Source organism: Mesoplodon densirostris, chromosome 1 (assembly GCF_025265405.1).
Source record: "Mesoplodon densirostris isolate mMesDen1 chromosome 1, mMesDen1 primary haplotype, whole genome shotgun sequence".
NCBI classification, from domain to species: domain Eukaryota; kingdom Metazoa; phylum Chordata; class Mammalia; order Artiodactyla; family Ziphiidae; genus Mesoplodon; species Mesoplodon densirostris.
Window position 1 is genome coordinate 29,408,664 of NC_082661.1, and position 21,714 is coordinate 29,430,377.

The window sequence follows — 21,714 nt, forward strand, 5'->3', positions numbered from 1 at the left end:
GGCTCTCATGTTTCTCCTTGGTAATATGTTCTCTGGATTAGTTACCTTCTAGTTTCTCACTAAACCAGTCATTATAATATGGTTTCCAGAAGTGATATTATGCAGAGATTGAAGGCATGGGCTCTGAATTTACACAGACTTGGGTTCAAACACCAGGTTCTACCATTTACCAGGTGAGGGACCTTGAGTAAGTTGCTTAACTTCTCTGAGTTTCAGTTTTCTCATCTGTACCTACACAATCCAATAAGATTATTACATAAGGTACATGAGGCAATATCCATGAAGTCATTACCTCAGTGCCTGGCATATAGTAAAAAATATTCCATAATGCTCACCATCCTGGTTGCCTCTCTCTAGGCCTGATCTATATGATGCCCAGTAATGGACAAAATACTCCATAGTCAGTCTGACCAGTTCAGAGTTCTGTGATGCTGTTACTTCAGTTGTATCCAGATTTGGGGAATATATGAGGACATGCAGAGGAAATAATTTCTAAGCTAAAATCTCAAAAATGAGGAGAATTTAGCTCCCTGAAAGAGAGGTAAAGACAAGGGAAGTTTCTGGGGAGAAAGAACAGCATGCGCCAAGCCCCAGAAGTGACAGAGGGCATGGTTTAGTGAGAGTGCGTCAGTGTGGCTGGAGCAGAGAGTTTGAAGAACAAAGTAGTAAAAGATGACAAGGCTGGCCATTTAAGTAGGGGCGGGTCATGAAGGGTCTTATAAGGTATGATATGGAATTGAGGTGCTATCCTGAGGACCCTGTGGGGAGCCATTGAAGAGTTATAAGCACAAACTGCCAGCCCCCTCAAGAACATTCTTATGAAAGAGAATTTGGAGGCCTTCACATTCTGATGGTTTCTACAACACATAATAAAATACTACTAAAACTAGTTTCCTAGGCCCCATGCTCGCCCAGCCCCTTCCTTCCTTCAGGCTAATCTTCAAGCAACATTGAGCCTTGGACATGGTTTCAGTAGGGCTTCTTTGGTGCTCTCCAGGGTCCTGACCTCACCTGTCTGGCATCTCAGCTTCCTCAGCCTCCCTGAGCTCTGGCCACCTGCAACTAGACTATATATTCTCAGTGGGGATAATATAGCCCCCAGTGGGGTGGAAGTAGTTTCTTTCAGGGCAAAAAAATCCTACTTAGATATTTCCATAGCTTTTTGGCTCTCCAAAGGGCTATAGTACATAAGCAAATGTAGAGAATATATGTGGTATTAAAATTTAATTAGGGGGCTTCCCTGGTGGCGCAGTGGTTGAGAGTCCGCCTGCCGATGTAGGGGACATGGGTTCGTGCCCCGGTCCAGGAAGATCCCACATGCCTCAGAGCGGCTAGGCCCGTGAGCCATGGCCGCTGAGCCTGTGCGTCTGGAGCCTGTGCTCCGCAACGGGAGAGGCCACAGCAGTGAGAGGCCCGCATACCGCAAAAAAAAAAAAAAAAAAAAAAAATTAATTAGGGTGGAGGGTGATTAGGAAAACAATGTCTAAAGAGGCTCCTGGGTTAGGGTACAATACAAAAATTGTTAAGAAACACTAAACTAGACCCACCTAATTTTGCTAGTCAGTGTGCTGACTAAGATGTCCTGCCTAAGGACAGGGATGCAAGTCCTGGACATAGAATCTGGTATAAAGCAGGGTGGCTGTTGTGTTGTTCTATCAGGAAGCTGTCTTCTAAGAGCTGCCATGACATGTGATATGCTGCCATGATATGGATATGCACTGTACCAGTTTGCTTTTCCCCGTCAGTTCCTGAAACTAGGTTCAGATGCTCCAGGACCCATATTGGCATTAAGATAAATACTATGGCATAATGGAAAAATAGAACACTGGAGTCAGACAAACTCGATTCAGATACCAGCTTTTCTGCTTATTGGTTTTGTGATGTTAGGCACTTCCTTGTTGGTAGAACAGGGATAATAATACTTATCTTATGGAGATAACGTATATAAAGAATCTAACACAATTACTGATAGTATTTATCTTTCTGTTATCTAGGGGAATTTCAAAATACTTAATCTTTTAGTCTGTTTGTAAAAAGTACCTTTCAAGAAAGAAGCAAATCTGAAAAGACTATATACTGTATGACTCTAACTACATGATATTCTGGAAAAGGCAAAACTATGGAGGTAGTGAAAGGACTGGTGGTTGCCGGGGTCTTGGGGGAAGCTGAAATGAGTAGGTAAAGCACAGAGGATTTGGGGGCAGTGGAACTACTCTGTGTGACATTATTATGGTAGATACATGTCATTATTATACATTTGTCTAAATGCAAGAATGTACAACACCAAGAGTGAACCCTAATGTAAAATATGGACTTTGGATCATGGTGATGTGTCAACATAGGTTCATCAGTTGTAACATGTACCACTCTGGCTGTGTGTATGTGGAGGTGAGGGGTGTATGGGAAATCTCTGCACCTTCCACTCAATTTTGCTTTGAACCTAAAACTGCTCTAAAAATTAAAGTCCTTTTTAAAAAGTCTATTTCTAAATATATTTATTTTTGGCTACGTTGGGTCTTAGTCGTGGCACACAGGCTGTCTAGTTGTGGTGCTCAGACTCAGTTGCCCCGCGGCGTGTAGGATCTTAGTTCCCGGACCAGGGATTGAACCCATGTCTCCTGCATTGGAAGGTGGATTTTTAACCACTGGACCACCAGGGGAGTCCCTAGAATGTCTATTTTTAAAATACATTTCAAATTTGTAGTTGGCTCCACATTTAGGGATAGTATCATTTGAGCAGCATCCACTTCTGACATTAAAACTTTAAGTTAAGGCATTTTCTCCAGAAGACCCCAGTTTATCACTACCACCACCACCACCACCATCATCGTCATTATCAACAGCACAAACAACAAAGCTTTATTGAATAATTTTTCGATGTGCCTGGCACAATGCCAGGTACATTATCTCATTGACTACTCCCAATAACTCTAAGAAATTGGTTCTGTTATCACTCCCATTTTACAAATCAGGAAAAGTTTAGATATGGCAAATAGCTTGCCCAAGGCCACACAGCAAATAAGTGGCAGAAGTAGGAATCCAACTAGCAGCCTGACTCACATTCTAAGCAGTCTCTTTGCATTCAAATTTGTTACACATTAATTAATTTATTTATTTTATTTATTTTTTTAAATTTTTTATTTTTTGCTTTATAACAAATTTAATCACTTATACATATACATATGCTCCCATATCCCCTCCCTTTTGCGTCTCCCTCCCACCCTCCCTATCCCACCCCTCCAGGCGGTCACAAAGCACCGAGCTGATCTCCCTGTGCTATGCGGCTGCTTCCCACTAGCTATCTACCTTACGTTTGGTAGTGTATATATGTCCATGCCGCTCTTTCACTTTGTCACAGCTTACACTTCCCCCTCCCCATACCCTCAAGTCCATTCTCTAGTAGGTCTCTGTCTTTATTCCTGTCTTACCTCTATGTTCTTCATGACATTTTATTTTTCTTAAATTCCGTATATATGTGTCAGCATACAGTATTTGTCTTTCTCTTTCTGACTTACTTCACTCTGTATGACAGACTCTAGGTCCATCCACCTCCTTACAAATAGCTCAATTTCATTTCTTTTTATGGCTGAGTAATATTCCATTGTATATATGTGCCACATCTTCTTTACCCATTCATCCGATGATGGACACTTAGGTTGTTTCCATCTCCGGGCTATTGTAAATAGGGCTGCTATGAACATTTTGGAACATGTCTCTTTTTGAATTATGGTTTTCTCAGGGTATATGCCCAGTAGTGGGATTGCTGGGTCATATGGTAGTTCTATTTGTAGTTTTTTAAGGAACCTCCATACCGTTCTCCATAGTGGCTGTACCAATTCACATTCCCACCAGCAGTGCAAGAGTGTTCCCTTTTTTCCACACCCTCTCCAGCATTTATTGTTTCTAGATTTCTTGATGATGGCCATTCTGACTGGTGTGAGATGATATCTCATTGTAGTTTTGACTTGCATTTCTCTAATGAGTAAAGATGTTGAGCATCCTTTCATGTGTTTGTTGGCAGTCTGTATATCTTCTGTGGAGAAATGTCTATTTAGGTCTTCTGCCCATTTTTGGATTGGGTTGTTTGTTTTTTTGTTATTGAGCTGCATGAGCTGCTTATAAATTTTGGAGATTAATCCTTTGTCAGTTGCTTCATTTGAAAATATTTTCTCCCATTCTGAGGGTTGTCTTTTGGTCTTGTTTATGGTTTCCTTTGCTGTGCAAAAGCTTTGAAGTTTCATTAGGTCCCATGTGTTTATTTTTGTCTTTATTTCCATTTCTCTAGGAGGTGGGTCAAAAAGGATCTTGCTGTGATTTATGTCATAGAGTGTTCTGCCTATGTTTCCCTCTAAGAGTTTGATAGTGTCTGGCCTTACATTTAGGTCTTTAATCCATTTTGAGCTTATTTTTGTGTATGGTGTTAGGGAGTGATCGAATCTCATACTTTTACATGTCCCTATCCAGTTCTCCCAGCACCACTTATTGAAGAGACTGTCCTTTCTCCACCGTACATTCCTGCCTCCTTTATCAAAGATAAGGTGACCATATGTCCGTGGGTTTATCTCTGGGCTTTCTATCCTGTTCCATTGATCTATCTTTCTGTTTTTGTGCCAGTACCATACTGTCTTGATTACTGTAGCTTTGTAGTATAGTCTGAAGTCAGGGAGCCTGATTCCTCCAGCTCCATTTTTCGTTCTCAAGATTGCTTTGGCTATTCAGGGTCTTTTGTGTTTCTGTACAAATTGTGAAATTTTTTGTTCTAGTTCTGTGAAAAATGCCAGTGGTAGTTTGATAGGGATTGCATTGAATCTGTAGATTGCTTTGGGTAGTAGAGTCATTTTCACAATGTTGATTCTTCCAATCCAAGAACATGGTACATCTCTCCATCTATTTGTATCATCTTTAATTTCTTTCATCAGTGTCTTATAATTTTCTGCATACAGGTCTTTTGTCTCCTTAGGTAGGTTTATTCCTAGATATTTTATTCTTTTTGTTGCAATGGTAAATGGGAGTGTTTCCTTGATTTCACTTTCAGATTTTTCATCATTAGTATATAGGAATGCCAGAGATTTCTGTGCATTAATTTTGTATCCTGCAACTTTACCAAATTCATTGATTAGCTCTAGTAGTTTTCTGGTAGCATCTTTAGGATTCTCTATGTATAGTATGATGTCATCTGCAGACAGTGACAGCTTTACTTCTTTTCCGATTTGGATTCCTTTTATTTCCTTTTCTTCTCTGATTGCTGTGGCTAAAACTTCCAAAACTATGTTGAATAAGAGTGGTGAGAGTGGGCAACCTTGTCTTGTTCCTGATCTTAGTGGAAATGGTTTCAGTTTTTCACCATTGAGGACGATGCTGGCTGTAGGTTTGTCATATATGGCCTTTATTATGTTGAGGAAAGTTCCCTCTATGCCTACTTTCTGCAGGGTTTTTATCATAAATGGGTGTTGAATTTTGTCGAAAGCTTTCTCTGCATCTATTGAGATGATCATATGGTTTTTCTCCTTCAATTTGTTAATATGGTGTATCACGTTGATTGATTGGCGTATATTGAAGAATCCTTGCATTCCTGGAATAAACCCCACTTGATCATGGTGTATGATCCTTTTAATGTGCTGTTGGATTCTGTTTGCTAGTATTTTGTTGAGCATTTTTGCATCTATGTTCATCAGTGATATTGGCCTGTTGTTTTCTTTCTTTGTGACATCCTTGTCTGGTTTTGGTATCAAGGTGATGGTGGCCTCGTAGAATGAGTTTGGGAGTGTTCCTCCCTCTGCTATATTTTGGAAGAGTTTCAGAAGGATAGGTGTTAGCTCTTCTCTAAATGCTTGATAGAATTCGCCTGTGAAGCCATCTGGCCCTGGGCTTTTGTTTGTTGGAAGATTTTTTATCACAGTTTCAATTTCAGTGCTTGTGATTGGTCTGTTCATATTTTCTATTTCTTCCTGATTCAGTCTTGGCAGGTTGTGCATTTCTAAGAATTTGTCCATTTTTTCCAGGTTGTCCATTTTATTGGCATAGAGTTGCTTATAGTAATCTCTCATGATCTTTTGTATTTCTGCAGTGTCAGTTGTTACTTCTCCTTTTTCATTTCTAATTCTATTGATTTGAGTCTTCTCCCTTTTTTTCTTGATGACTCTGGCTAATGGTTTATCAATTTTGTTTATCTTCTCAAAGAACCAGCTTTTAGTTTTATTGATCTTGGCTATCGTTTCCTTCATTTCTTTTTCATTTATTTCTGATCTGATTTTTATGATTTCTTTCCTTCTGCTAACTTTGGGATGTTTTTGTTCTTCTTTCTCTAATTGCTTTAGGTGCAAGGTTAGTTTGTTTATTCGAGATGTTTCCTGTTTCTTAAGGTGGGATTGTATTGCTATAAAGTTCCCTGTTAGAACTGCTTTTGCTGCATCCCATAGGTTTTGGGTCGTCGTGTATCCATTGTCATTTGTTTCTAGGTATTTTTTAATTTCCTCTTTGATTTCTTCAGTGATCACTTCGTTATTAAGTAGTGTATTGTTTAGCCTCCATGTGTTTGTATTTTTTACAGCTCTTTTCCTGTAATTGATATCTAGTCTCATAGCATTGTGGTCAGAAAAGATACTTGATACAATTTCAATTTTCTTAAATTGACCAAGGCTTGATTTGTGACCCAAGATATGATCTATCCTGGAGAATGTCCCATGAGCACTTGAGAAAAATGTGTATTCTGTTGTTTTTGGATGGAATGTCCTATAAATATCAATTAAGTCCATCTTGTTTAATGTATCATTTAAAGCTTGTGTTTCCTTACTTATTTTCATTTTGGATGATCTGTCCATTGGTGAAAGTGGGGTGTTAAAGTCCCCTACTATGATTGTGTTACTGTCGATTTCTCCTTTTATGGCTGTTAGTAGTTGCCTTATGTATTGAGGTGCTCCTATGTTGGGTGCATAAATATTTACAATTTTTATATCTTCTTCTTGGATCGATCCCTTGATCATTATGTAGTGTCCTTCTTTGTCTCTTCTAGTAGTCCTTATTTTAAAGTCTATTTTGTCTGATATGAGAATTGCTACTCCAGCTTTCTTTTGGTTTCCATTTGCATGGAATATCTTTTTCCATCCCCTTACTTTCAGTCTGTATGTGTCTCTAGGTCTGAAGTGGGTCTCTTGTAGGCAGCATATATATGGGTCTTGTTTTTGTATCCATTCAGCCAATCTGTATCTTTTGGTGGGAGCATTTAGTCCATTTACATTTAAGGTAATTATTGATATGTATGTTCCTATTCCCATTTTCTTAATTGTTTTGGGTTTGTTATTGTAGGTCTTTTCCTTCTGTTGTGTTTCTTGCCTAGAGAAGTTCCTTTAGCATTTGTTGTAAAGCTGGTTTGGTGGTGCTGAACTCTCTCAGCTTTTGCTTGTCTGTAAACGTTTTAATTTCTCCATCAAATCTGAATGAGATCCTTGCTGGGTAGAGTAATCTTGGTTGCAGGTTTTTCTCCTTCATCACTTTAATTATGTCCTGCCACTCCCTTCTGGCTTGTAGAGTTTCTGCTGAGAGATCAGCTGTTATCCTGATGGGGATTCCCTTGTGTGTTATTTGTTGTTTTTGCCTTGCTGCTTTTAATATGATTTCTTTGTGTTTAATTTTTGACAGTTTGATTAATATGTGTCTTGGCGTATTTCTCCTTGGATTTATTCTGTATGGGACTCTCTGTGCCTCCTGGACTTGATTAACTATTTCCTTTCCCGTATTAGGGAAGTTTTCAACTATAATCTCTTCAAATATTTTCTCAGTCCCTTTCTTTTTCTCTTCTTCTTCTGGAACCCCTATAATTCGAATGTTGTTGTGTTTAATGTTGTCCCAGAGGTCTCTGAGACTGTCCTCTGTTCTTTTCATTCCTTTTTCTTTATTTTGCTCTGCAGCAGTTATTTCCACTATTTTATCTTCCACCTCACTTATCCGTTCTTCTGCCTCAGTTATTCTGCTATTGATCCCATCTAGAGTATTTTTTATTTCATGTATTGTGTTTTTAATCGATGCTTGATTCATCTTTAGTTCTTCTAGGTCCTTGTTAACTGTTTCTTGCATTTTGTCTATTCTATTTCCAAGATTTTGGATCTTGGAAATAGAATCTTGGATCATCTTTACCATCATTATTCTGAATTCTTTTTCAGGTAGACTGCCTATTACCTCTTCATTTGTTAGGTCTGGTGGGTTTTTATCTTGCTCCTTCTCCTGCTGTGTGTTTTTCTGTCTTCTCATTTTGCTTATGTTACTGTGTTTGGGGTCTCCTTTTTGCAGGCTGCAGGTTCGTAGTTCCCGTTGTTTTTGGTGTCTGTCCCCAGTGGCTAAGGTTGGTTTAGTGGGTTGTGTAGGCTTCCTGGTGGAGGGGACTAGTGCCTGTGTTCTGGTGGATGAAGCTGGATCTTGTCTTTTTGGTGGGCAGGTCCACGTCTGGTGGTGTGTTTTGGGGTGTCTGCAGACTTTTTATGATTTTAGGCCACCTCTCTGCTAATGGGTGGCGTTGTGTTCCTGTCTTGCTAGTTGTTTGGCTTAGGGTGTCCAGCACTGTAGCTTGCTGGTCGTTGAGTGAAGCTGGGTGCTGGTGTTGAGATGGAGATCTCTGGAAGATTTTCGCCGTTTGATATTATGTGGAGCTGGGAGGTCTCTTGTGGACCAGTGTCCTGAAGTTGGCTCTCCCACCTCAGAGGCACAGCACTAACTCCTGGCTCCTCAATTTGGGATGATTTGTTGTCTATTCATGTATTCCACAGATGCAGGGTACATCAAGTTGATTGTGGAGCTTTAATCCGCTGCTTCTGAGGCTGCTGGGAGAGGTTTCCCTTTCTCTTCTTTGTTCTCACAGCTCCTGGGTCTCAGCTTTGGATTTGGCCCCGCCTCTGTGTGTAGGTCGCCGGAGGGCGTCTGTTCTTCGCTCAGACAGGACAGGGTTAAAGGAGCAGCCTCTTCGGGGACTCTGGCTCACTCAGGCCGGGCGGGAGGGAGGGGCACGGAGTGCGGGGCGAGCCTGCAGCGGCAGAGGTCGGCGTGATGTTGCACCAGCCCGAGGCGCGCCGTGCGTTCTCCCAGGGAAGCCGCCCCTGGATCCCGGGACCCCGGCAGTGGCGGGCTGCACAGGCTCCCGGAAGGGCGGTGTGGGAAGTGACCTGCGCTCGCACACAGGCTTCTTGGCGGCGGCAGCAGCACCCCCAGCGTCCCACGCCCGTCACTGGGCTCCGCGCTTTCAGTCGCGACTCACGCCCGTCTGTGGAGCCCCTTTAAGCAGCGCTCTTAATCCCCTCTCCTCGCGCACCAGGAAACCAAGAGGGAAGAAAAAGTCTCTTGCCTCTTCGGCAGCTCCAGAGTTTTCCCGGACTCCCTCCCGGCTAGCTGTGGCACATTAGCCCCCTTCAGGCTGAGTTCTCGCCGCCAGCCCCAGTCCTCTCCCTGCGCTCTGACCGAAGCCCGAGCCTCAGCTTCCAGCGCTGCGCGCCCCGGCGGGCGAGCAGACAGGCCTCTCGGGCTGGTGAGTGCCGCTCGGCACCGATCCTCTGTGTGGGGATCTCTCCGCTTTGCCCTACCCAGGTATGTGGGGAGTTTCTTGCCTTTTGGGAGGTCTGGGGTATTCTGCCAGCGTTCAGTAGGTGTTCTGTAGGAGTTGTTCCACGTGTAGCTGTATTTCTGGTGTATCCGTGGGGAGGAAGGTGATCGCCGCGTCTTACTCTTCCGCCATCTTACCCAGAAGTCTGACACATTAATTTATTAACACCCATCGACATCTTATCAAGGATAACTCCATGCCCTACCCTAAAAGAAGCAGACTCTTTTTTTAAAAAATATTTTTATTTATTTATTTATTTGGTTGCACCAGGTCTTAGTGGTGGCAGGCGGGCTCCTTAGTTGTGGCACGTTAACTCTTAGTTGTGGCATGCATGCGGGATCCAGTTCCCTGACCAGAGATCGAACCTGGGCCCCCTCCATTGGGAGCACAGAGTCTTATCCACTGCGCCACCAGAGAAGTCCCAGAAGCAGACTCTTGAGAGAATTCTACCAGCTGATTACTTTTCTTTCTTTTTATTTCCATATTTAAAAGGTGATATAAAGACTTAAGGAACATTTTGAAATACAATTCACCACCACAGTACCAAAGGTTATTTTCTAATTACCAAACTTTATCCATATAGTTATATATTTTGCCTAGTTGTATCATATTGTACACTTCCACTTACAATTATATCATAGTTCCTCATGTTTTTAAGTTGTTCTTATATTTTCATTTTAATGACTACAGTCACACCACAATTAACTAAAACATTTCTCTTGTTATTTCAATATTTGCCTAGAGTAGGTAAATATATATATGCTTGCTGCTTTTTTTCACCACTTTTGTTGAATTATCTCCTTGGAATTTCCAGGGAGAGAAAATTACTACAAAGACAGGAATGTATTCTTGGTACTTGCTATGTGTTGTCATTTTGCCTCTGTAAGCAATCATATAAATTTATTATGTTGCTAGCACTGTAAGATCACACCAATTTTTGTCACAACTTCATTAACATTGGATATTCTTATTTATATTTTTTATTACTGAATAGGCATAACGTAGTACAATTTACCTTAATTTATTGGTCTTTTGTTACTAGTGAGGATGGAAAATTTTCTCATGTTTTAATATACTATGTGTATTTACTTTTGGGTAAATTGCATAAGAAGTATATTTGAAGACAGGCAAAGAAGCAGATTGGGGGTGAAGTTTGGCACATTAGACCTTAGGTGAGGGACCAACCATCAAAGGGCTTATTTCCAGGATGTGAGTTCCTGGGGCTGGAAAGAACAGTCAACTAAGTCAGGCATCACCTGCACAGCAGTTTGGCCTGGGATGGACCCCAGTAAACTATAGTGGTCAGCCATACTGACCACATTTCTTCTCCCTTATGCTTTATTCTAGGAACTGGGTGGGTCTAGACACCAGGGCTATTTGGAGTCTCATCTGGCTAAAATAGATCTATCTTTTTTTTTTTTTTTTTTTTTTTTTTGCGGTATGCAGGCCTCTCACTGTTGTGGTCTCTCCCGTTGCAGAGCACAGGCTCCGGACACGCAGGCTCAGCGGCCATGGATCACAGGCCCAGCCGCTCAGCGGCATGTGGGATCTTCCTGGACTGGGGCACGAACCTGTGTTCCTTGCATCGGCAGGCGGACTCTCAACCACTGTGCCACCAGGGAAGCCCAGATCTATCTTTTTAATGCAGGTATTGTGGGTGAACCATCGATCTTTTCATAATAACCATATCAGTCATGCATCCCTTTAAACCTTACAAAGAGCTTTCATACCTATTATCTCATTTGATCCTGACAGCAATCCTGTAAAGGATAGATATTATTATTTCCATCTCACAGATTAGGAAGCTGATGTTATTGTCATTATGAATAGCCCAGGAGTGATCAGTAATTCAGAACGGTCCCTGATGGGTGGAGTCAGTCCTATTCCTGGGCAGAGCAAGTGCTGGAGAATGATCTTCCTGTCTCCACCCCTTCCCCCCCACTGTCATGCTGTTTCTGAAAGGGCTTCCAGCCTTTTGTCTTCTTGGCAGGATGGCTGTAGCCTTTTGTTGATGGAGGAAACATTGAAGGTCTTTGTGTGGAAACAATGGCTGTTTGTTTTAGGAGACAGTATTGTTATCTCAAAGGTGCACCTGGGACTGCCCCCACTTCCCCCCATAGGAGCAGCTCTGAGCCAAGACAAGGCTGGGTCTGGTCACCATGGAGCTGGGGAGGAGGGCAGATACCCTTGGCCTTTGGTGACTTGTATCTACACACCAACTAACGTCAATTGGATGTTCTTTATCCGCTACTGGTTGTAAGGAAATGCCTGCCTCTGTTCACTCTGCTTTCTTGTAGAGAATTTTAAGATTCTGTCCATAGATTGGTGGAATCTTGCATTAACAGGAGAGGCTGAAGTAAGCTTGGAGATCAGGAAGAATATGTCTTTTTTAAAATTGAGATACAATTGACATGTAACACTGTATTAGTTTTAGGTGTACAACATGATGATCTGATATATTTACCTATTGTGAAAGGATTACCACAATAAGTTTAGTTAACATTCATCACCACGCATAGTTACAGTTTTTTTTCTTGTAATGAGAACTTTTAAGGTCTACTCTCTTAGCAACTTTTCAAATATAGAATACAGTATTATTAACAATAGTTACCAGTCCTGTACCCCAGGATTTATTGATCTTATAACTGGAAATTTTTATGTTTTGACCACCTTCACCCATTTTGCCCATCTCCTGCATCTGGTAACCACCAATCTCTTCTCTGTATCTATGAGTTCAGGGTTTTTTTTTGTTTTTGTTTGGTTTTTGTTTTTGTTTTTGTTTTGTTTTGGTGTTTGTTTGGTTTTCTTTGTTTTTTAAGATTCCACAAATAAGTGAGATCATACAATATCTCTCTCTCTTTCTCCCCCCCCCCCCACACATCACCTTTTCCTTATCCACTCATCCATCAGTGGACACTCAGGTGGTTTCCATGTCTTGGCTATTGTAAATAATACTGCAATAAACTTAGGGGTGCAGATATCTTTTTGTGTGTGTGTGATAACAGATCAATTTTAATTCTAGCACCTGAAGCTATTCAAGGGTATGCTTTAAAAACTTCATGGAACTGTTGTACACATTCAATAAAGTGACAACTGTGCAATACCACTTAGTATCTCAAAATCAGGAACATACTTTTGAATTGTTTAAACACAATCCACAGAATTAAAAACAAAATCAGAAGTTATCCACAGTTATACTAATTGTCGATTAAAAGTTTTACCACTTACTATTTGATATAACAGTCAATATCTAGTAGGGGATATCGGAAGTGATTTCAGATTCTCATCCCATTGTACTCTATTGGGAAGATTTCTTGAGTAGCTATGTGACTGGCCAAAGGTGGGTACAGCCAGGACCAGAACAGCATGTAAGGCTCTACCACAGTTTCTGTAGTTTTGACTTTTTTTCCTTTGTCAGCTAAAAGTGCACGGTGAGAATTAAATACTTATTTTACATATACACAGGTATGCTGTGAAAGCATATTTGCTTACAAACATATAAAAATACTTGTTAACTGGTTTGATAAGAAAATAATGTATAAAAGTATATAGCCAAACATTAATCATCTCTGACCCTGGAAAGATCAATTCCATATTTTATATTAAAAACAAAAACAGTTTTAGTTTTTCTGAATCCCTTATCCAGAAATACTTGAAAAGGAAGACAGACAGGAATTATTTATTGTTACTCTCAACATGGCTGTGAAAAGGGTTAAATTAAAAAACCAAGAACACTAAAATGACTAAGTCCAGAATGAGTCCAAATATTTGGCCACATAGAATATTATCTTTAGGAATAATAGTAAAGGCTTTACACACAGTTTTTAACCTATAAATACAATAGACATTTCGGTGTTTTGGCCACTGGAAAACAAAGGCTATAGCATCGGTAAAGGTCTGAGATGTCTCACTTTTGTGGATTCAATTCAGTGTATTTAAGGTTAACTAAAGTTGACATCAAAATTTTTAGAGATAGGCAAAAATTCACATTTTAAAAAAACTCCCTATGTTTCTATTTAGAGTAACAGTAGGCAATATGATTCCAGAAGTTAAAAGTTATTTCACAACCTATGACTTCAGCTTGGCAAACAGCTTAGGTTCCAAAACTGATTCATCCCTATTAAAAGTAAGTCCTTAAAAAAAGGAATGTGTCTGTGTATATAGATATCCATTTTAAAGGAATCAGAAATCCTTGAAGCAGCCTTAGTGTTTCCTTTAAATCTGTCTTGAATGACCATTGGATTAGCTTCATGGAAAGGATTAGCCAGCTTCTTGGTCTAAGGCTACCACGGTGATCATTTATCTAAGGCTAGAAAGGTACCAGCGTGATGTAAACTGTAAGGAGAGAGGGAGAAGATGAGGGCTTTTCCTGGCAGTTTGTAGCTAAAATTCAAGGGATTCTTAGAAAATGACACAGTGGCAGCCTTTCTTGTCTTTTTCTTTCGTTGGTTCTGGTGAAGGAGGACATTCCTGCTATTGAAATTTCCTTATAAACCGGACAAGTTCATGGAAAGCTTGATCTATATTCATCCTAATCTTTGCTGACACCTCCATGTATGTTACCTTAAGCTACGGTGCTAACTGCTGTCCTTCTTCCTGCATTACCTGTCTCTGATGATCCAGATCTGCTTTATTACCAATTAAAATCATTGGAAACTCATCACGATCCTTTACTCTGAGAATCTGTCTTTGAAACTTATAGATTTCGTCAAAACTGCCTCTGTTACTGAAAAGACCAACAGGAAACCCTCGCCAGTTCTCAAGTACTGTTCTTCATAGCTCCAAATTCCTCTTGTTCCGCTGTATCCAGAATATCTAGCCGGGCTGCCCGGTCACCCATCCCACACTGCTTTGGGTAGGAATCCTCGACGGTTGGATCATAATCCATTACAAAATAGGACTGGATGAACTGGATGGTGAGCGCCGACTTGCCCCCGCCGCCCCCGCCGACCACCAGGAGCCGGTAGGTCTCTTGGCCGGAGCCGTCCCGCCAGCCGGCGGTGGCCATGGGGACGCCGCCCGCCCTCGGCCCGGCTCCGGGGGCCTGTGCGGCTGGCGGGCTGCGGGCGAGCGGCCGGGCGGGGGTCCGGGGGGCCGGGAGCTGCTGGAGGGCCGGTCCGGGCGGCAGCGCGGCGCCCGGGCTGACCGGGTCCCGACCGAGACGCGGAGAAGCGAGCTGACCGCGTCGGCGAAGGGGCTGCAGCGGCCGTGGGGCCTCACTCCTGCGCACGTCTTCGCAGTGCCTGCCAAACGCAGCCTCCAGCGCCGCTACAAATGGCCCTCTCAGCAGATATCTTTTTGAGATAGTGATTTCATTTCCTTTGAATAAATACCTAGGAGTAGAATTACTGGATCATATGGTAGTCCTATTTTTAATTTTTTGAGAAATAGAAGATGTCTTTCTTGACTGAGCATACCTAGAATTAACAAAGAAAGGAACAGAAAGATATTGGACGTTCAGGAAATGTCTGTGGGTGAGCCCCTAACCCCCATGTGGCTGTAATGATGGCAGAAGATAATTGGTCACATAGTATCATAACATTAGTGAAGGCACAGTGGTGATGGAGAGAGCATGGGACCTGGAATAAGATGACTTGCTTCAAATGATGGTACAACCAGTTACTAGACATGTGCCTTTGACAAGATGTAGGTCAAGATACTTAAATCTCTGGAGGCCTTGATTTCCTTGTATTTCTTTTCTTTTCTTTTTTTTTTTTTTTTTTGCGCGGCTTGTGGGATCTTAGTTCCCTGACCAGGGATCGAACCCGTGACCCCTGCAGTGGAAGCATGGAGTCTTAACCACTGGACCGCCAGGGAAGTCCCCCTTTTTAAAAAAAATTTTATTGGGGTATAGTTAATTTACAATGTTGTGTTATCCTTGTATTTCAAATGAGGATAATGTCTGCCTTTGTGAGACTGGTGGAAAACAAATAAGGTACTTAGTACAGTGCCTGGCATATAGTGGGCTTTCAATAAATATCAGTTGTCATTCCACATCATTTCCATAAACTTGGAAAATATTGAAATGTAAAGTTTAACCCACCGGAAGCCCAAGGTCTGTTTGAAAACACCAGGATAATGCTTAGCAAGGATCCGAAAGATTAGCCCTCTAGAAGGGGTTGCCAAGGATTAAGAATGGCCATGGGATGATGATTTCATGCCTCAGCACACTCAGTTACCCTTGGCCTATCCAGACCCAGAGAATTATGAAGTCCTTCTAGTACTAGGGTGAGGTGATCTGAGTCAGTTCAACTTAAATGATTGGGATTTAGGCCCTACCAGCAGGCTTTGACCTGTATTTGCTATAGCAGAATTCCCTGGTGTCCCAGAAGTTCCAGGGCATGGATCACTATTACAAGACCGGTGGGCCTGGACATATCCTGTTGTCCAATGCTGAGTGACAACTTGTCATTTAGTTTCCCCCATGTGGGACTGTCATTGGTCTCTAGAAGTACAGTAGTACATTTAAGTGCTAGATCTTAGGATCAGGGAAAGGATTTTTAAGAAGAACTATGCTTCAGTCAAGCACAGAAGTGCAGGCAGCACTAGCTGATGAAATCTGGGGCACCACCAGTGTAAGTGGCCTGAGAAAGGACACGTAGCACGTATTCATGAGGCACAAGTCTGAGTGCTGACTGCCTCTCGCCAGCTGAATGACCCTGAGCTAATCATATAAACTCTGAACTTCATGATTCATAGGAAACCGCTCATGGGTAAGGTGGAACAATCAGGCCATGGCTGACTGGCTATAGCAAGATATTGCATAGAAAAGCTCTTTGAAAACTATGCAATGTGGCACACAGGTAAGGGATTTTAATAATATTGATAATGATCTCTTTACACTATGGAGTGGTGGCAGCAGGAAGTCTAAGGTTTTAAGTTCAGGCAGATTCTCAGGTCTGGGTGGAGGTGCTAGTCACAGAAATGAGGCATAGGGCGGTGGTTCTCAAAGGTGAGCAGATTATTTCACAACATGAAGGAAAAGGACAGTTGAGACAATGAGAGCTTGGGTATTCAGACATTCATACGTTCAAACATTTATGAAGTCCTACTATGTGTCAGGCCCTAGGCCAACTGTTAAAGGGTTTGAAATAGAGAGACTCATCCTCTGCCTTCAAGGAGCAAAAGAGGTGGACATGTAAACCAACAGTGACATGTGGTGTAATGAATGTCATGGTGAAGGAGTGCTCTGGACCATGGCAAGATGTGAGGGGCAAAATGGTCAGAGAGACCTGGGAACTGTTGCAGGTCCCAGAGGCAGGCAACCATTCACATCCGAGGAGGCCCAGAGTCAATGCCAGGGAAGCCTAAAGTCATTGCCGTTTGCTTGCTTGTTTGTTTTAACATCTCTGGCTTTCAGCCTGGAGGAGGCAGGGGTTGAAGGAGGCAGCAAGAGCCAGCTAAGACCTCAGACTATGGAAAGGCAAGAGCTTTGCTGAGTCTGGAAGGGCAAGTCTGAGAGGAAAATGTAATTTTAACTAATGCATAGTCCTTGTTTTAAAATGTCCAATAGGGCCACTGTTATTAACCACTATTAGTAGTTCGGTGTATATAATTTCAGCCATTTTCTAGGCACATGTAGATATACATAAATTTTAGATAAGAGGCTTTGGTTGGTTTATACTAGAAGGCGGTCTGTGTAAACAGAGATGAAATGTCCACCGAAGGTGGGAGGTGTAGGAGGCTTTCCCAAGGTGTTGATGGCTGATGGCAAAAATCTCAGTATAGGAGGATCTCTTGATGTACTTTGTAGAAACTAACTCACACTTCAAAATATCTGCCAGGAACTGCCAGCTTGCAGTGAAGGCAGGAATCAGGGGCAGTGCTTCTTGCTGGGTTCTTCTGTATCCTGGCCTGACTCTCCCAGCATCTCCTTTCTTCTCTCTCGTCTCTTTCCCCAGCTCTGGTCCACTGTGCTTTCTTCTCACCTACCTCTGCCCACAGTATTTGACTCTTCTTTCCTTTCGACTTTTTTCTCTGGTCCACTGTCCATAGTCCTCCTGTCCCTGACACAGCTTCTTGAGATTTCTTTGAAAGGCTCTTTCTGATGGGAACTCCAGGGAAACATTGTTCACTTTTGGTTCTTGAGCCCCAGGGAAGGTGTGTTTTGTTTTGTTTTTTTAACTGAAGTTGATTTACAATGTTGTGTTAATTTCTGCTGTACAGCAAAGTATTTCAGTTATGCATATATATATATACGTATATAGTACATTCTTTTTTTTTTTTTTTTTTTTCTTTTTGCGGTATGCGGGCCTCTCACTGTTGTGGCCTCTCCCGTTGCAGAGCACAGGCTCCGGATGCGCAGGCCCAGCGGCCATGGCTCACGGGCCCAGCCGCTCCGCGGCATATGGGATCCTCCCAGACCGGGGCACGAACCCGTATCCCCTGCATCGGCAGGCGGACTCTCAACCACTGCGCCACCAGGGAGGCCCTATAGTACATTCTTTTTAAAAATTCTTTTTCATTATGGTTTATCATAGGATACTGAATATAGTTGTCTGTGCTATACAGTAGGACCTTGTTGTTTATCCATTCCATATATAACAGCTTACATCTGCTAACCCCAATCTCCCATTCCATCCTTACCAAACCCCCTCCCCCTTGGCAACCACCAATCTGTTCTCTATGTCTGTGAGTCTGTTTCTGTTTCCTAGATAGGTTCATTTGTGTCATATTTTAGATTCTACATATAAGTGATATAATATGGTATTTGTCTTTCTCTTTCTGACTTACTTCACTTAGCGATAATCTCTAGGTCCATCCATATTGCTGCAAATGGCATTATTTCATTCTTTTTTACGGCTGAGTAATATTCTATTGTATATGTATACCACATCTTCTTTATCCATTCATCTGTTGGTGAATGTTGAGGCTGCTTCCATGTCTTGGCTATTGTGAATAATGCTGCTGTGAACATAGGGGTACATGTATCTTTTTGGATTAGAGTTTTGTCTGGATATATGCCCAGGAGTGGGACTGTTGTATCATATGACAATTCTATTTTTAGTTTTTTGAGGAACCTCCATACTGTTTTCCGTAGTGGTTGTGATCTTGGCGAGGCAGCAATGAGTGGTGGTGTGAAGCAAGATCTTAATTCCCTGCCCAGGAATTGAACCTGGGTAGCCTGGATGAAAACTAGGAATCCTAGCCACCACACCCCCTGGCTCTTGCCCCCAGTGAAAAATGCATTTCTCACAGAGGCAAAACTGTAAAAACAGGTGCAAAGTTTATTATTAGAGACACAGCACAACAACAACTGGGAGAGCACACAGAGAAACAGTTTGTTTAGTTAAGATAGAAGCAAGGCAGAGATGCACACCTGGAGAGAAAGGGTGGGGCATCCTCCCTAATGAGGAGGAGTGCAGTAAAGAGGCGGTTAAGTCATTTATATAGGTCAGTTCTTCTGGGTCTTTGTTTACATTTGGCCAATTATCTGGTTGTTTTTTCCACACCTGACCTGCCTTAGGAGCCTCCCCAACATGCGTGCACAACTTTCTTCCAAGATGGATTACAGCCCAGAGGCCTATGGGATGGCCTTAGCATCACATATTACGGTGAGGTGCCCCGTCCTTTTTGACCCCCAAGGAGCCTTTCTGCGCATGTGCAATGTTTCCCTTGCCCCAAGGATGGGAAATATATGACCTCTTGATCTTTTAACAGGGTGTAGTCCCACTCTGTCCCTGCCATAAAAATGTCCAATGTCCGGTTATTTACCTTATTTCTGTTGCTGGTTTTTATGAGGTGCAGATCTCGAAATATAGACAGGAGACCAGTCATAAATATGTAGTCCTGGAGTCCATTTGTCTCTTGCTTTGGAAAATGTAAACAGGGAGCTAGTAATGAATGTCTGGCCTGGAGCCCATCTTCTTCTTACCCCAGGAAGTGTGAACAGGAGGCCAGTTGTAAATGTCTAGCCTGGAGCCCATCTATCTCCTGCCTCAGTTGTACCAACTTACAAAGGAAAAGTTTGATAATGTGTTTCAAGGAGTTCACGCCCTTCAAAGCGATAATAACATGGTCTCAATTTAAATGATTTAAAAATCAATCCATATATTAATTACTTAAATATGTCGTCCCTTTCTATAGAACAATTTGAGAGCCTCCTTTTGTGTACTGAGTGAGCATGCCCTGTAGTAAAGGAGATGATGCATTTATCTGCCGTGTCTGAAGCTGTCTTCATACATTTTTCCTGGACTGCTTTTTTTTTTTTTTTTTTTTTTGCGGTATGCAGGCCTCTCACTGTTGTGGCCTCTCCTGTTGCGGAGCACAGGCTCCGGACGCACAGGCTCAGTGGCCATGGCTCACGGGCCCAGCTGCTCCGCGGCATGTGGGATCTTCCCAGACCGGGACACGAACCCGTGTCCCCTGCATTGGCAGGTGGACTCTCAACCATTGCACCACCAGGGAAGCCCCTTGGACTGCTTTTATTTTGCAATATCACATGAGCCAATCAATGATGGGCTACCCTTAACAGACCCTGTAACTCCAGAGAGAACCAATTCTTGGCATTGGATGAACATATGGTTTGGTCATGGTATTGATTATCCTACAGTCTTCACGGAATCATTGATGCATGCAGCTTGGATTGCAAAATTACAGGTGAAGTCCATGGCTTCTCTGTAGCGAAATCACTCATTACCAATTCTACTACCTTAGTCATCTTTCTGTAATCTTTTATAAGGATAGTGCATGAAACGGTAGCATCATAATTGGGGTAACCCCTATATATGTGGTTTAGGTATGTCTTGCCTGGTTTCCCAGCTTTCCTGGGTCCACATTTTCAAGGACTCTAGCCATGGCACCCTTTAACATCAAGGGCTCTTCTCTTAATGCTTCCTCAGTTTTAGTATTAAATATCTCTTTGGTGTAGGTAGTTATAGGCAGCAAAGTCTTTTTTTAAAAATTTATTTAATTTATTTATTTTTGGCTGGGTGGGGTCTTCGTTTCTGCACATGGGCTTTCTCTAGTTGTGGCGAGCACAGGCTATTCTTTGTTGCAGTGCACATGCTCCTCATTGCAGTGGCTTCTCGTTGCAGGGCATGGGCTCTAGGCTTCAGTGGTTGTGGCACGTGGGATCAGTGGTTGTGGCACGTGGGATCCGTAGTTGTGGCCCACGGGCTCTAGAGCACAGGCTCAGTAGCTGTGGCGCACGGGCTTAGTTGCTCCGCGGCACATGGGATCTTCCCGGACCAGGGATCGAACCTGTGTCCCCTGCATTGGCAGGTGGATTCTTAACCACTGCGCCACCAGGGAAGTCCTAGGCAGCAGTCTTTAAACCTCAGGTCTATAGTACTCTCCATGGCCTTGGCTTTTTTCAAGATGATCAGTCTCTGGGAGATCTCAGGCAAAATCTTTCAAGGAAACACAGATAAGAGCAAGCACAGTCTTACTCTGTAACCTTCTAGGAGGATATGTGTAGAACCACTTCTGACTCATCAGCCAGTAAAAAAACCCATACTGAGGCAGGTCTCTTATGTTATACCCCAGTTGGCATCTCCTCTTGAAACAGTGTGCCCTTCTTATTAAAGACCAAGCTATATATGTCTTATATATCTCTCCCGATATTGCTGAAGTTCATTCTATGTCTTGAGGTTTTTGGACAAGAACTATGCTATTTGGGGGCCAGTATTTTTCTTTCCAGGATGGCCCTGAAGAAGACCATCCATCTTCCTCAGGGCCTTTGACCTCCTGGTTTAACTGCTGTCTTAATAAACTTTTCAAGTGGTTCTGAAACCATGTAACAGTTTACAATCCATCAGCTAAGGTTATATTAAATCTATAAGAATCAATTGCTTTTGCTTGCTTTTGCATCTGCTCTAAGAAATTGAACAGAACAGAGAAATTCCAGCAGCTAATCACAAGTGTATTCTTGTGGCCTGTTCCCTAGACCCATCTCCAATCGTGTAGGTATCTTATTTCAGTATTTCATCCCCTGAGATGATCTGTTACGAAATTGATTCAGCATGGACACATATTTATAGGTCTTTCTTACCCTGTCATAAGATCTCAGAGCTATCAGAAATTTTAGGGGGATCACTAGTCAGTTCTTGCATTCGTTTTCCACTTCTCAGAATGATCACCTTCAGCCTGATTGGATTCCTTCAAAAGCAACTCATAACCCTTTGGCC

At 42.3% G+C, this 21,714-nt stretch overlaps 1 protein-coding gene and 1 pseudogene across 1 annotated transcript in view; one reads left to right on the plus strand and one right to left on the minus strand.

Annotated features, from left to right (window-relative positions):
• PKD2L1 (polycystin 2 like 1, transient receptor potential cation channel) overlaps window positions 1-21,714 on the plus strand; it is a 41,906-nt gene that overhangs the window by 2,917 nt on the left and 17,275 nt on the right.
• Window positions 13,950-14,594, minus strand: LOC132495989 (ras-related protein R-Ras2-like; annotated as a pseudogene).